General features: G+C 39.5%; 1 long non-coding RNA gene across 1 annotated transcript; it reads right to left on the bottom strand.

Annotated features, from left to right (window-relative positions):
* Positions 1 to 1,927: 1,927 nt before the first annotated feature.
* Positions 1,928 to 6,732, bottom strand: LOC308362708. The gene is made up of 3 exons (XR_013968590.1): positions 5,831 to 6,732; positions 4,532 to 4,687; positions 1,928 to 2,062 (listed from the first exon to the last, which is right to left on the bottom strand). It is a non-coding gene; the product is annotated as an uncharacterized lncRNA (long non-coding RNA).
* Between the last annotated feature and the right edge of the window lie 6,061 nt (positions 6,733 to 12,793).

Here is a 12,793-nt window from a genome sequence, read left to right as displayed (position 1 = left end):
TCGCCAACCGTGTCTTTGGATCTATGATTCGTTCATCTGCCGGATATGGGTATTTCGTTCAATGATTCGTTCTTTTGCCGGATCGTTCAATGATTCGTTCTTTTGCCGGATCGTTCAATGTTTCGTTCTTTTGCCAAACGTGTCTGTTTCGTTCAATGATTCGTTCTTTTGACAACCGTGTCTTTGGATCTATGATTCGTTCATCTGCCGGATATGGATCGTTGGATCCTTTTCCACGTGACCTGCATAGGCTCAGTACAGTCAGCTAGAGGAAACAGAAATGATTCGTTCTTTTTCCGACTGGGTCTCTTGGATACGGGTCTTTGGATCATTTTTACGTGATTTCCTTGGCTTAGCCAATGCAACAGTCCCAATTGTCCCGATGCGCGGTCATGAACGAGAAAAAGAACGAATCTTTTTTTGAGAGGACTCGTTACTCTCGAGTCGTTGTAAGGATTCGTTCAAAATGAACGAATCGTTCACGAACGACACATCACTACTGCAGAGGAGAGCCCAGAAAGTTAAACAGTGGGCTGATATCTGAGTTTTGATCTTTATGTTTGTAGTTTATTGAAGAAAGTGTTCCTTTGTTCGATCACCGTAGATCCGCGTGCACGTTCGCGAACGTGATATGAACAGGGGACGAGCATATGTGCAGCGCAAAGTTCGAGTACCTTACACGTGTCTGGTTATGTGAAGGACAATGTATGTGTAATCTGTATGATTCAGTGTCAAGTTAGACAAGGGAAATGGTTAGCAAGACCCTATGTCTCCGTGAAGCAATACTAACTAGGTTTAGGGCTAGTGAAGCCAACCAGCAAATTATCATGAAAATATATAATATATTATATCAACAGTTATGTTTGGCATATGGCAAAGGTAAACAGTCATATGCTTAGCCATGTAGTGCGTATGCTATAGAGGTACCAAACCTTGATGAAGAGGGTTGTGTTGGCAGATATGACGTTAATGAGGCAGAGAGAAGAGATGACGAAGACGTCTGTAGATGAAGGAATTAGCTGTGCTGTAGCCTAGTCTTGATTACACAGCTGTTTAGGTCGCAGGACTTGATCGATTGATCCGTTGCAGTTTCGCGTTGCCGTGCGCTTTGGTTTGATTCGGTTGCAGAGTAAGCTTGCAGGTCTTCTGTTACCTTCTTGCGCTAAAAGAAAGTAGGTCTTGTCAAGGCAAGGCCGGTGGGCAGTGAAGTCTGCGCGCTTGGAGTGGAGAACGAACAAGAGACAGAACATCTGTTGGAACGTGGGTTATGTCCAACTCAGGGGGCGTGGTTAAAGTGCTCATGCAGGCTGTGTACAACAGTCCTGTTGTTTCCCACACAGCCCTCCCTAATGTGCCGTGGTTCCTCTCAAGGTTTCTTCCTAACAGGGATTTGTTTTTGCCCCTTTTGCCATTGTGCTTGCAGTAAGTTGGTTCAGGCTCTGGGCTCTGTAAAGTATTGTATTGTTATGGCGCTATATAAATACAATTGAGTTGAATTATTCCAGCCAATCAACGTCAAGGGCGCTCATGCTCCTAATTTGCCTTAGGAGCACAGAAGCCAGGAGTGGTATTGGCTGTTGAGCTCAAATATCAACACCCTTTAAACACCTTGAGAACTCTTTGTATGTTAAAGTGTGCTATACAAATAAAATCCATCATTATTATTTATTATTAACCTTTTGCTGATCGAGGACTGTGCCTTTAAATGTTCATACTGGATGGTGAGTTTCTGTGCCCCTGTCCATCACTAGGGGGCAGAGTTCCTATACATTTTCATTGACAATTAAAAACTTTTCAAAGTGTCAAGTTTTGTTTCATTTCATGGACCTTTAATGACCTACAAGAAAGTGTGAATTTCAGATTCCATGACTTTTCTATGTCCTTGAAGTAAACAAACAGGTAAATAAATATGATCTGAAGGTGGACCACTGGATTGGCATGATTTTATTGAGCAATCAATATTTAATTGGCAGTATATACAATCATGTTACAAACAAAAAAGCTAGGGTGAAAATAGATTAGTCTGTGGTCCGCTTCACCATCCCTACTCCAGTTGACATCTCTAAAAAAAAAAAAAAAACATATTAATAAGAATATCTGAAATAAAAAGTGAACATTTCCTAAAATAATGTACATATCTGACTCCCAAGAATCAAGATCAGATATCTAAAATAGCATGATTGAAAAAGGTTCAAAATGTAAAAAAGTAAATAGTTTTCAAACAACAAACGCATTATGAATAGGTCTACCCACATTTTAGTCAGTTAACAGCAGTTTCAGCAAATACCTCAGTACAAACTCCCGTAATTCTTCACTCACGGTGCACATTCTCCCTTTTTAACGTGTGCATTAAAGCAACAGTAAGGAGTTTATCTTAAACTAACGAGTTGACATCCAAAAAGGCAAAAACATTGCAAACAGCCCAGGCAGCACTGTATAAAGCTGGTTAACATGTTCGCTTGTGTCATTTGGCGATGTGATTAGCACTGCTCAACTGGTTGGTTGTCAAGTATATCACATACTTTGTGCACGGACATTCAAACAGATACTGTAAATCTCCCTCGAAGACATAGACCTAAATTTACCCTAGTCAAAGGCAAAGTAATATACCGTTCTTGAACTGAGAACTGAAGACAAATCCTTCGACGTAAGCAGTGGAATCAACGTGAATTCAAAAGGCAAATTCATATGCCTTGCACGTATTCACCCCCTTGGATGTTTGACCTTTTATTGCTTTTATAAATCAGCAATGGTCAATATAGGTGGGCTTTTTGGACAAAATAAAATCACAAAAAAGCCCTCTTTAATGCGAAAGTGAAAACAGATTTCTACACAGTTATATCAATTAAATAAAAATATGTAATCAAAATAAGTGATTGCATAAGTATTCACCCCCTTTAAATAGACTGATCTAATTCAACAGAGGTCCAACCAATTGGTGCTAGAAGTCTCACAATTAGTGAAATGGGGATCAGAGAAGCAAGAGAAAAGGTTATTGAAAAGTATAAGTCAGGGGAAGGATACAAAATGCAGAGTCTCTCATATCAGCTGCTGAACCTTGAAACTCCTTCAGAGTAGTCATAGGTGTCTTGGTGGCCTCTCTTACTAGTCTCTTTCTTGCACGGTCACTCAGTTTTACAAATGCAGCTGGGGGTTCACTTACTTTTGCACATACACTAATACCATGGTTCATTTAGTTTTTTGGCTACTCACACAATTCCCTCTAAACAAGTTTATGCAATTGATAAATATAAACCTGACATTTCATTTATGGAAAATTGGTGCTGAAACATTTTAAAATCATGGTAAAACAACAGAAAACTTCTAACTGCTCAAGGGGTCCACATACTTTTCAAGCGGCACAGTAGATACTCCATTTAAAAATATCTAGAGATGAGCCACTTCCAGCTGTAGCTACTACTTCAACAATGTGTTCACTACATGCCTGATCAATGTATTCACTACATGCCTGATCAATGTCTTCACTACATGCCTGATCAATGTGTTCACTACATGCCTGATCAATGTCTTCACTACATGTCTGATCAATGTCTTCACTACATGCCTGATCAATGTGTTCACTACATGTCTGATCAAATTTAGGTTATTTGAAGAGAAAAGAACAAGAACATTTCATTTGTTATTAATTTCTCAAAGTTTGGAACAGTAGTGTATGTATGTATGCACTGCATGTAATATGTGTTGAATCATTGAGGACAAAGTTCACTCCTGAATTGCTTTTGGAGCCATATTAATTTTAGACCTACATATATCATCATCTCTGTCAACATCTTACACATAGAATAGAAAAGAACAAAAACCTAAATGTAGAGATGAGAGATGCAAACATTTGAAAGTGGGATAATGTGATGACAACATATCTAATATGTTTCCTTCTCCACCCATCATGAAAAACAGTAGAATCATAGAATGGCATTGAACGGTCACAGAACAGTCTCTGGAGCTTCCCCTAGTGGTACTGGCACTGGTACAGGCTGTCTAGTTTGAGCTGCAACTGCTTCTATAAAATTGAGTGTTGTTCTATATATATAAAAAAAGATGTTATGTTTTTATTACATCTAAACAATAAAGTAATCACTAATGTTTTGCAGTTTGAGGTAAAACTGCTCCTGTCATTTTGTGTTATCCTATAAAAAAAAAAAAAGATACCGTTATAATTATATTTAAATTATAAAGTAATCACTAATGTATCGTAATGTGGACAATTTCTGTGTCTAGTGGATAAGTTTAAATATTATGGCAAAATATCCTGTTAACATGGCGGCTGGCTGGAGACGGCAATATACATATTTCACATCTCACACTCTTATGCTCTCTTAGCATACAATCAATGAACAAAGCTTTATTGATCACAGCGTGGACCTATATGTAAAGAAAATATTTTCACATTGTTTATCGTTTTCTTGGGAAATGGGATTGTAGCCTATACATTTAAACCACCTACATACATCAGTATAATCCCTTTGTCCAAATAAGGTGTCTTCATAATTGCCCGTGTATAAATCCTAACCTTTTCCTCCCAGGAGTGTCAATGTGCTATTCCGTCCCAGTACATGGCGGCAGTCCACCAGTTGTATTGTCAGAACCTTCAATGGAACTTGCAGTGTTGAGAGGTCCTTGGGTGGAACAGGAGACTCTGCAGAGGGAGATGGTTGGACAGGGGCTCCTGGAAATGGAGAGAGAGAGGTGGGAGGGAGAGAAGTAAAGCAGAGATGGACTTCGATGGATGGATGGATGGTAGACAGAAAATGGCAGTAGGACATATCAAGAGTGAGGTGAGAGCTCTTAAGGCATTTGATAACTATTAGTAAGATATCTGTTCATCAACATTGCATACATTGTGTCTTAGGCTAGTACATCATTGTGTCTTAGGATAGGCAACTATTGCTTTGTGTCTTAGCATAGGCTAGTATGACATCATGTCTTAGCAAAGGATAGAGGACGTTGTGTCTTTATCAGCATAGGCTAGTATGACATTGTGTCTTAGCATAGGATATTATGCCATTGTGCCTAAGCATAGGCTAGTATGACAATTGTCTTAGCATACGATATTATGACAGGGTATCTTAGCATAGGATAGTATGACGTTCTGTCTTAGCATAGGCAACTATTACATTGAAGATACATGGGCAACTTTAGAACAGAAGCAAGACAAAATGTGAGCATATCTAAAGTAGTTTGTAATTTCAGAAAACAAGGCGGGGTTAAAGTGAAAGTGTATTCCATGATAAATCCCTTTCTTAGTCATGTAAATATGGTGCATCTTCTCATTGAAGATTTTGTCTGAAGCCGCCAAAGGGAAAGTATGTTCTTCAGCTCCTTGTGCTGGAAAATTAACTTTTGTTATGCCGTGTCCATCGACCTAAGGGCCATGTTGGCTTCAATGCCTTTTACCCACCACTGACACAGACACAAAGGAAACATTCTTTACTTCAGGTTTTGAATATTTTGTTGAATGAGAATTGAGCTGCCAATGATTAAGATCTGTGTGTTAATGCAACTTTACGTAAGGAGTATTTTAAACTTGTAGTTATGCAAACACACACAATTCACAGTATGGGGTGTGTTCCTCGCTCGTTTTTATTCATCAGGAAAAAACCCAACGGCTAAAATAATTCACAGACGTACTCCTGGGTTCTCACAGCACAAAAAGACTCCATTACCCACAAACTATGCACCTGTATCCCTATTTCTTTTAGACCCATGTTATCTTGTTATACTACCTTTCTTGTCTACTCCTCTCTCTCACACACACACACATACACTTTTTTTTTTTTTTTACAACAGATGCATTTAAATGGTGCCTCACCATTATGACATTGCTGGTGAATTTTAAGTTGACCAGGCCGGACAAAAGCCTTTCCACATTCAGAGCAGAGATATGGCTTCTCTCCAGTATGATATTTCTGGTGACTTTTAAGTTCGTTAGGCCGGGAAAAACCCTTTCTACATTCAGAACAGGAATATGCCTTCTCTTCTTCATGAAGACGTCGCTGGTGACTTTTAAGTTCGCTGTGCACAGCAAAACACTTTCCACATTCAGAGCAGGGATATGGCTTCTCTCCAGTATGACATCGCTGGTGCCTTTTACGTTCGCTAGACTGTGAAAAACACTTTCCACATTCAGAGCAGGGATACGGCTTCTCTCCAGTGTGTACTCTCTGGTGAGTTTTAAGATGGCCAGATGTAGTGAACGTCTTCCCACACTTAGAGCAATGATAAGGCCTTTCTCCAGTATGTGTCCTGAGGTGGGTCGTGAGATGGCTACTCTGAGAAAAGCATTTCGCACAGTGTGAACATTGATATAGCCTCTCTCCACCATGCATTCTCAAGTGCGTTTTTAGGTGAGTAGATTGAGTAAAGCACTTGTCACACTTTTTGCAAATGTAGGGCTTCTCACCTGTGTGAAGCCTTTTATGGACTTTCAATTCAAGAAGTCTTGCAAAGCTACTTCCACACAGTGTGCAGTTAAAAGGCTTCTCTCCACTATGCACTTTTAGGTGACTCTTAAGGGTAGTTGAATGGGCAAATCTCTTTCCACACAGTGTACAGGGATAACGTTTCTCTCCTGTGTGAGTCCGCTGGTGCATTTCTAAGGCGCTTGCAGAGGGGAAAGTTTTCCCACACTGTAGGCATTCATAAGGCCTCTCTTGAGTGTGGTTTTTCTGGTGTATTTGCAACCTGGATATTAAGGCAAAGGCTTTTCCACATTGTTGGCATTTATGAGGCTTCTCTTCAATGTGGATTATCTGGTGTCGTTTCAATTTGGACAAGGAGGAAAAAACTTTCCCACACTCTGAGCAGAAATGCAGCTTCTCTCCAGGATGAGTTTTCTGATGGCGAGCAAGATCCAATGGCTGAGTGAAACTTTCCCCACACAGGGAGCGGTCATGGGAACTCTCTCCCTTATCTGTTTGAGGGGATCCTGAGTCTGCCAAACTCATTGTACGTGAGCAGAGTTTGCGTCCATCTTGCCCCCTCTTGTGTGACGAGGAGTCTTCAAGCCCCTTGTTGGCCTCCATCTTTCAAGTGTAGGCGGCTGACTTTTCCAAAACTGAATAAGAAAGAAAAAGACAAAAACAAATCAAACAAACATTCTTTACCTGAAATGAAAGCACACACAAAAAGGAAGCCTGACATAGTGGTGGCCACATACAGTTCTCTCTTCACTCTCGAGCTAGGCTCGTTTTAGCTCAAAGGGTTGCAGCAAAGAGCCCAAGAGATAGCCTAGGTTAGCAGCAAAGAGCCCATGAGATGGCCTAGGTTAGCAGCAAAGAGCCCATGAGATGGCCTGATGCATGGAGATGTCCATGACCCCTTTTGTTCACTATTCATTTTATTACAATGAGCATCATCAAGGTCACTATAAAAGTGGTTCAGGGTACAGAAGAACAGAACTTATGTCTATTCACAGTTCACACATGGGCAGAGGGACAGTGAACAAAGGGGACAATTTGAAGCAAAGCCCTAACCGCAAAGGTCTGACCATTTTGCAAAGGATTCGTTCAATTTCGTTGATTACAACTGGGATGTTTTCTTTGAAAACTGAGTGTCTAAATGCGATTAGAAAGACAAACCCTAGCCATGCAGTTAGAAAAGCAAACTCTCAGACTCTTTGCCCTTACTCACCATCTTGTGTAAACTGTGGTTGAAGCCCTAGTTTTTTTCCCACTGAGCCCCTCCTAGAGTTGCGGAGTGTAGGTCACTTTTTCACCACTGTTGTGACTATAAATCCCCCTCTAAGAACCCCTAGTGAACACGTGTATCTGTTGACAAGCTGAAGGATATGGAACCGGCAAAGACAACGGCAGAAGCCAAACAAACATGTAGACTGACATGGTAGTGTGTGCGTTCTCAGATAAAATGTAATTTAATTATTTGTGTCATCGGACATGAACGGTTACATAACCAAAGAATAATAAAAAAAAATGACCAATTTTCATTTTGCCAAAATACTGCTTGTGTTTTCAGCCCATGTATATTGTTTTCTAATCGTTTGAATGTGGAGTACCGTATTTTCTGGACTAAAGAGGCACTTAAAAGCCTTTCATTTTCTCAAAAAACGACAATGCACCTTATAATCTGGAGCGCCTTATATATGGATTAATTCTGGTTGTTACTGACCTGGAAGCGATTTTGTGTGGTACACATCGCTCTGTCAAAATGTTTTAGTACGACTTTGGTAAACTACTGAGCCGCACTGCTTGCAGCATTACGGCTACCGTACTTTATATAAACACTCGAACAGTAGGCTACATTGCTGTCGACCACTGTTGCTCTCTTAGCTGGTGGCTCGGTGTTGGAAGTGCCTTCTACAGCAAGCTTGAAATGACAACTAGAGTAACTAGCTATGGAGTAATGCTGGGAGCGTTGTTCTTTATCCATTAAATAGGGAATGTATTTCACGTATGTGTAGAACCTATTTAGAATGGCGGACTAGCATGCTAACATTATACTTATTAGAAGCGAGGCTAGCTAGCTACTATGTGTTTCAATTGATTTTTGGTCTAAGCGTTAGCAGCTTCAGTACATACAATACTCGGCAACATTTTGAGAGTTATTGTAAATTACGCTAACGTTTCATTTAGCGGTATCAGACTTGTTACAACTGAGCAAGGTGAGGAGTTATTGTGAGTACGCTCATTAACGTTTGAACAATGTTGAGAGTTATTGTGAACACGTTTAATAAAGTTTGACTGATTGACTGTTTTGTTTCGCTTAATGCGCCTTATATGAAAAAAGATCAAAAATAGACCATTCATTGACAGTGCGCCTTATAATCCAGTGCACCCTATACTGCGGAAAATACGGTATGTGTTCTCTGATAAAATGTTGTTGGCAACATGCTTAATATACATTGGACAAGCTAGCCGAGTTAGGTATTCAAGGTCTCAAATTTCCAAAGCCTTTTGGTGCGGGATTGACAAAGACTGAATACATTTGACGTGAGATGAAATATTTGGATGCTAGCCTGAGACAGGACAGGTTAATGATTTTGGACATCTGAAAAAACTGCAAATCTCCGTGAAACAAGGATGACACCAATAAAATTACAGCCTACATCAAATTATTTCATAAATAACATTGGCAGGGATGTTGGTAATGAAATGTAGCCAGTCTTTCCTTACAGTCAAACATCAAGCAAGGACAACACAAGACACAGTAAGACAGCTCATAAGTGATCACTGACAAGTCCAACAGAAAGAAGCCCAGCTACACATATGACTTGTGATCTGCCATTATGTCCATACAGAGAATACTGCACTTTCACGGGTTTGGAAACAATACTACGACTGAGAAATATTTTTATTGAATTGATCCCAGGGACATCTCATTCTCCCTCAAAAGTTGCAGCCCTGCAATTCATTTGTCTATTTATTGTGGAATTGTATTATGTCATTATGTTGTGTTTTGTAATTTTAATATAAAACATTCATTTAATGGAATACAGGTTGTATACTTGTAGGCCCTGTTCAAAAACTCTTAAAATGCCTCCTTTCTTTCTTTCTCTTTCTTTCTTTCTTTCTCTCTTCCTTACTTCCATCTAAGGAAGGAAGGACTGTTCGAAAACTCTTAATCTTTCTCTTCCGCTTTCATAAGATACCTTGAAATCGTCAGATAATGGTCATTTTTCAAGAGAGCATAGGAGCTGCCTTGATGCTGCCTTATTACCCATAACTCTGTGCGCCACCTCCCTAACCAGAGACACATTTTAAAAAGTTGGCAGATGAAATTGTCCTACAAAAGTATTCACAGATTTAAGTTTCTTTGCTTAAAAAATAAATAAATAAATGTACAGAGAAAAAAACAGCGTACTATGTAATTATACCATAATTGATTAACAAGAAAAGTCTGCTTTCGTTAGTGATGTATCCGTTAGGGATGGGAACCGAGAACCGGGTCTTGTTTAGAACCGGTTCCCAATGAGCCGAATCTTTGGAATCGTTAGCCAAATTCATAACCGGGTCTGTTAACGGGTCTCTGTGCCGTTTGCGCATGCGCGAACTCTTCAAAAATCAGACCGCAGCAAAAATGACAACTCGACAGAAGCGATCTAAAGTGTGGCTTTATTTCACCCGAACGGATGCGAACACGGTCACTTGTAACCTCTGTAAAAAATGTATCTCCTCAAATGGAGGAAGTTCATCTACCATGAATAAGCACTTGAGCACACATGGTATAAAATTACAAGAATGTCATGTTTTCGATGCCAGCAGCAGCTCAACTAACGTCGGCGCTTCATCCCTAACTTGCCAAGGTAAACTCCTCAAAATGTTTTATCATAAGTCATAACGGTGTTACTCGTGTGTTATCAGCAAACGTTTGCGTTTTCGTGTTAACCATAACTAAACTTAGCATTGAATTGCTTAACAGAATGGGCGATGTTGGACATTGTCATATATTATATATAACTGACATAACTAGGCTAGCTTAACTGTAGAATCTTCTATTTTCAGCCGTTGGCTAGAGGCACGGGCAGTGCTTGCCTCCCCTCTGTTGGTTCTAAGGTAGGGTTAGGCTGTACAAAAGACTCCGTTAATAATAACGCGTTCAGCTCCCTCAGTTTGACAGTTCGATATGGATACGTTTCTCGTAGCCAATTCAGTGGCAGCAATAGCTAAGTGTTAAATAGCCTATACTGAGTGCCTAGTTTGTACATGATACAAGTAAGTATGTTTCAGTACGTTATTGTGTTTGTAGTGGACTCTACATTGCTATTAGAAGCGTTTAGCATAATAGTTCGCTATTAGCAATACAACCAAGCAACCTACAAGAAAATATACAGTCAAGCTGGAGACACAATTAGCCCTGAGCGATCGCGTATCCTCCCAGAGAAGGCAGACATGCAAATTTTTCTGCACAAAAATTGTAAATAGTCTTTGCCACTGCTAGTTAATTTTTTGGCAGCTCAGTTAATAATATACCCTTTTACAAAAGGAAGGAGCATTGTTATTTGTATGAACGTTTATATTAAACAGAACACATGCTATTTAAGTTATGTAAGTTTTATTTAAATGTGTATGTAAACATTCTAGAAATTGATATAAAAGAACATTAATGTAAAAAACCTGTTTGTGCTCTTTTTTCACCCCTTACCCAATTATAAGAATCGTTAAGAGAATCGATAAGGAATCGGTTCGATAAGCAGGAATCGATAAGGAACCGGAATCGTTAAAATCTTATCGGTTCTCATCCCTAGTATCCGTTAGGCAGGTCGCTAACAGTAGCTGCTAGCTAGCAAATAAGCAAACACAGCTTATCGAATACTTGCACCATGTCGTTGCTCAGTGCTCTTTACCAATTCAGCTGGGGGTTCACTTACTTTTGAAATGGACTAATTCCATGTTTCATGTAGTTTTTTGGCTACTCAAAAAATTCCCTCTAAACAAGTACATGCAAATGATAAACATAAACCTGACATTTCATCTATGGAAAATTGGTGATGAAAATAATGAAAAATCATGGTAAAACCACAGAAAACTCTTAACTGCTCAAGGGGCTCACATACTTTCAAGTGGCACTGTATATAGATTTCGCCATACGTACTGTATATCGTGATATCACACAAACCCAAAGACTCAAAAATATGTGTTCCTTTCTTCTATTATTATGATAACGGGGAATGTGGTTTAATATTTATTAATTTAAGCCAAACGTAAAACGCAATGTCCACTCGTAAAATGTGCGTACCTAACTGTCACAGTTGTTCCCTATCCCACGAGATGAGTATGATGTCAAAGTAATAGTCCGTCAACAGAAAGAAATACAATACTGTGTGCCATGCAGTGATTGATTACCGAACGGTCCTACTGGGCCCAGGAGCTCAGGGGGGCCCTAAACCAGAGACTCTTTTGTTGCTGTCAATTGTTTTTAGACCTTGTATTTGTTAATATCAGAGGTGGCTTAAATGTATCTCTTATTTTGGAAGCGGTGTATTTTGTAACCCGTCCTGACCCATGGTTTCATAATCCACCCATGTGTGTGTGTCCATAACAACAATACACTACAACATGCGCCAAGAGTAAGCTAATTGAATGTCAAATACCGGATCTAAATTAGACATGTTTCCATGCCTCACTGTATTTCAAAGGGGTTAAGCACCTAATTAGCAGCATGGATGAATGTTCTTGCCTATGGATTACAGTATCCTCACATGTGTTTCTACTATACGACGTGCCTTCAATATAATATCTCCTTTTCTACAAAGGGGAAAATGTTGTGTTCTTTACTTTTAATGTAACAAAGGAAGTACCTATACGGGTTGTTTACATGTAAAGAAGTTGCACTTCCTGATGATGCCATGTTAGTTCTGCCAATAGTAAAGTAGTTACTGGTTTGTTAAGCTTTGACTACTCAATCATTTCTTTCCTTAGACCTACACAGTACTTACATCATAATAACCATATGTATTCATTACACTAGCATTTTATTTATTCATGCACATTTTAGTACAGCAACCTGTAGTTTTAAGAATTCAGGGAACTCACGTTTGAACATAAACACAGAAACCTAAAGCCTAACCTGAAGCCTAAACCGACGCGAACCTCGGGGTGTTTAACGAGGTTCGAAGCAGGGCCGTAGCCACCATTGAGGACACCGAGGTCATGTCCTCGGTAATTTTTTCCTTAAGTTTCGTTTCATTTAAATGTCCCCCCTTATACAGCAAGTAAAAATGTTAACATAAAGCAGGAAAAACCAAATACATAAAGCCCAAATGATCATGTTCTGCCATCTGCTTAGGTCAGCAGTACTGTTGTCATGGACAGGAATA

The sequence above is a fragment of the Sprattus sprattus genome (assembly GCF_963457725.1).
Source record: "Sprattus sprattus genome assembly, chromosome: 1".
NCBI lineage: Eukaryota > Metazoa > Chordata > Actinopteri > Clupeiformes > Clupeidae > Sprattus > Sprattus sprattus.
Note: the sequence above shows the minus strand (reverse complement) of the source record. Positions and strands in the feature narration are given on the sequence as shown.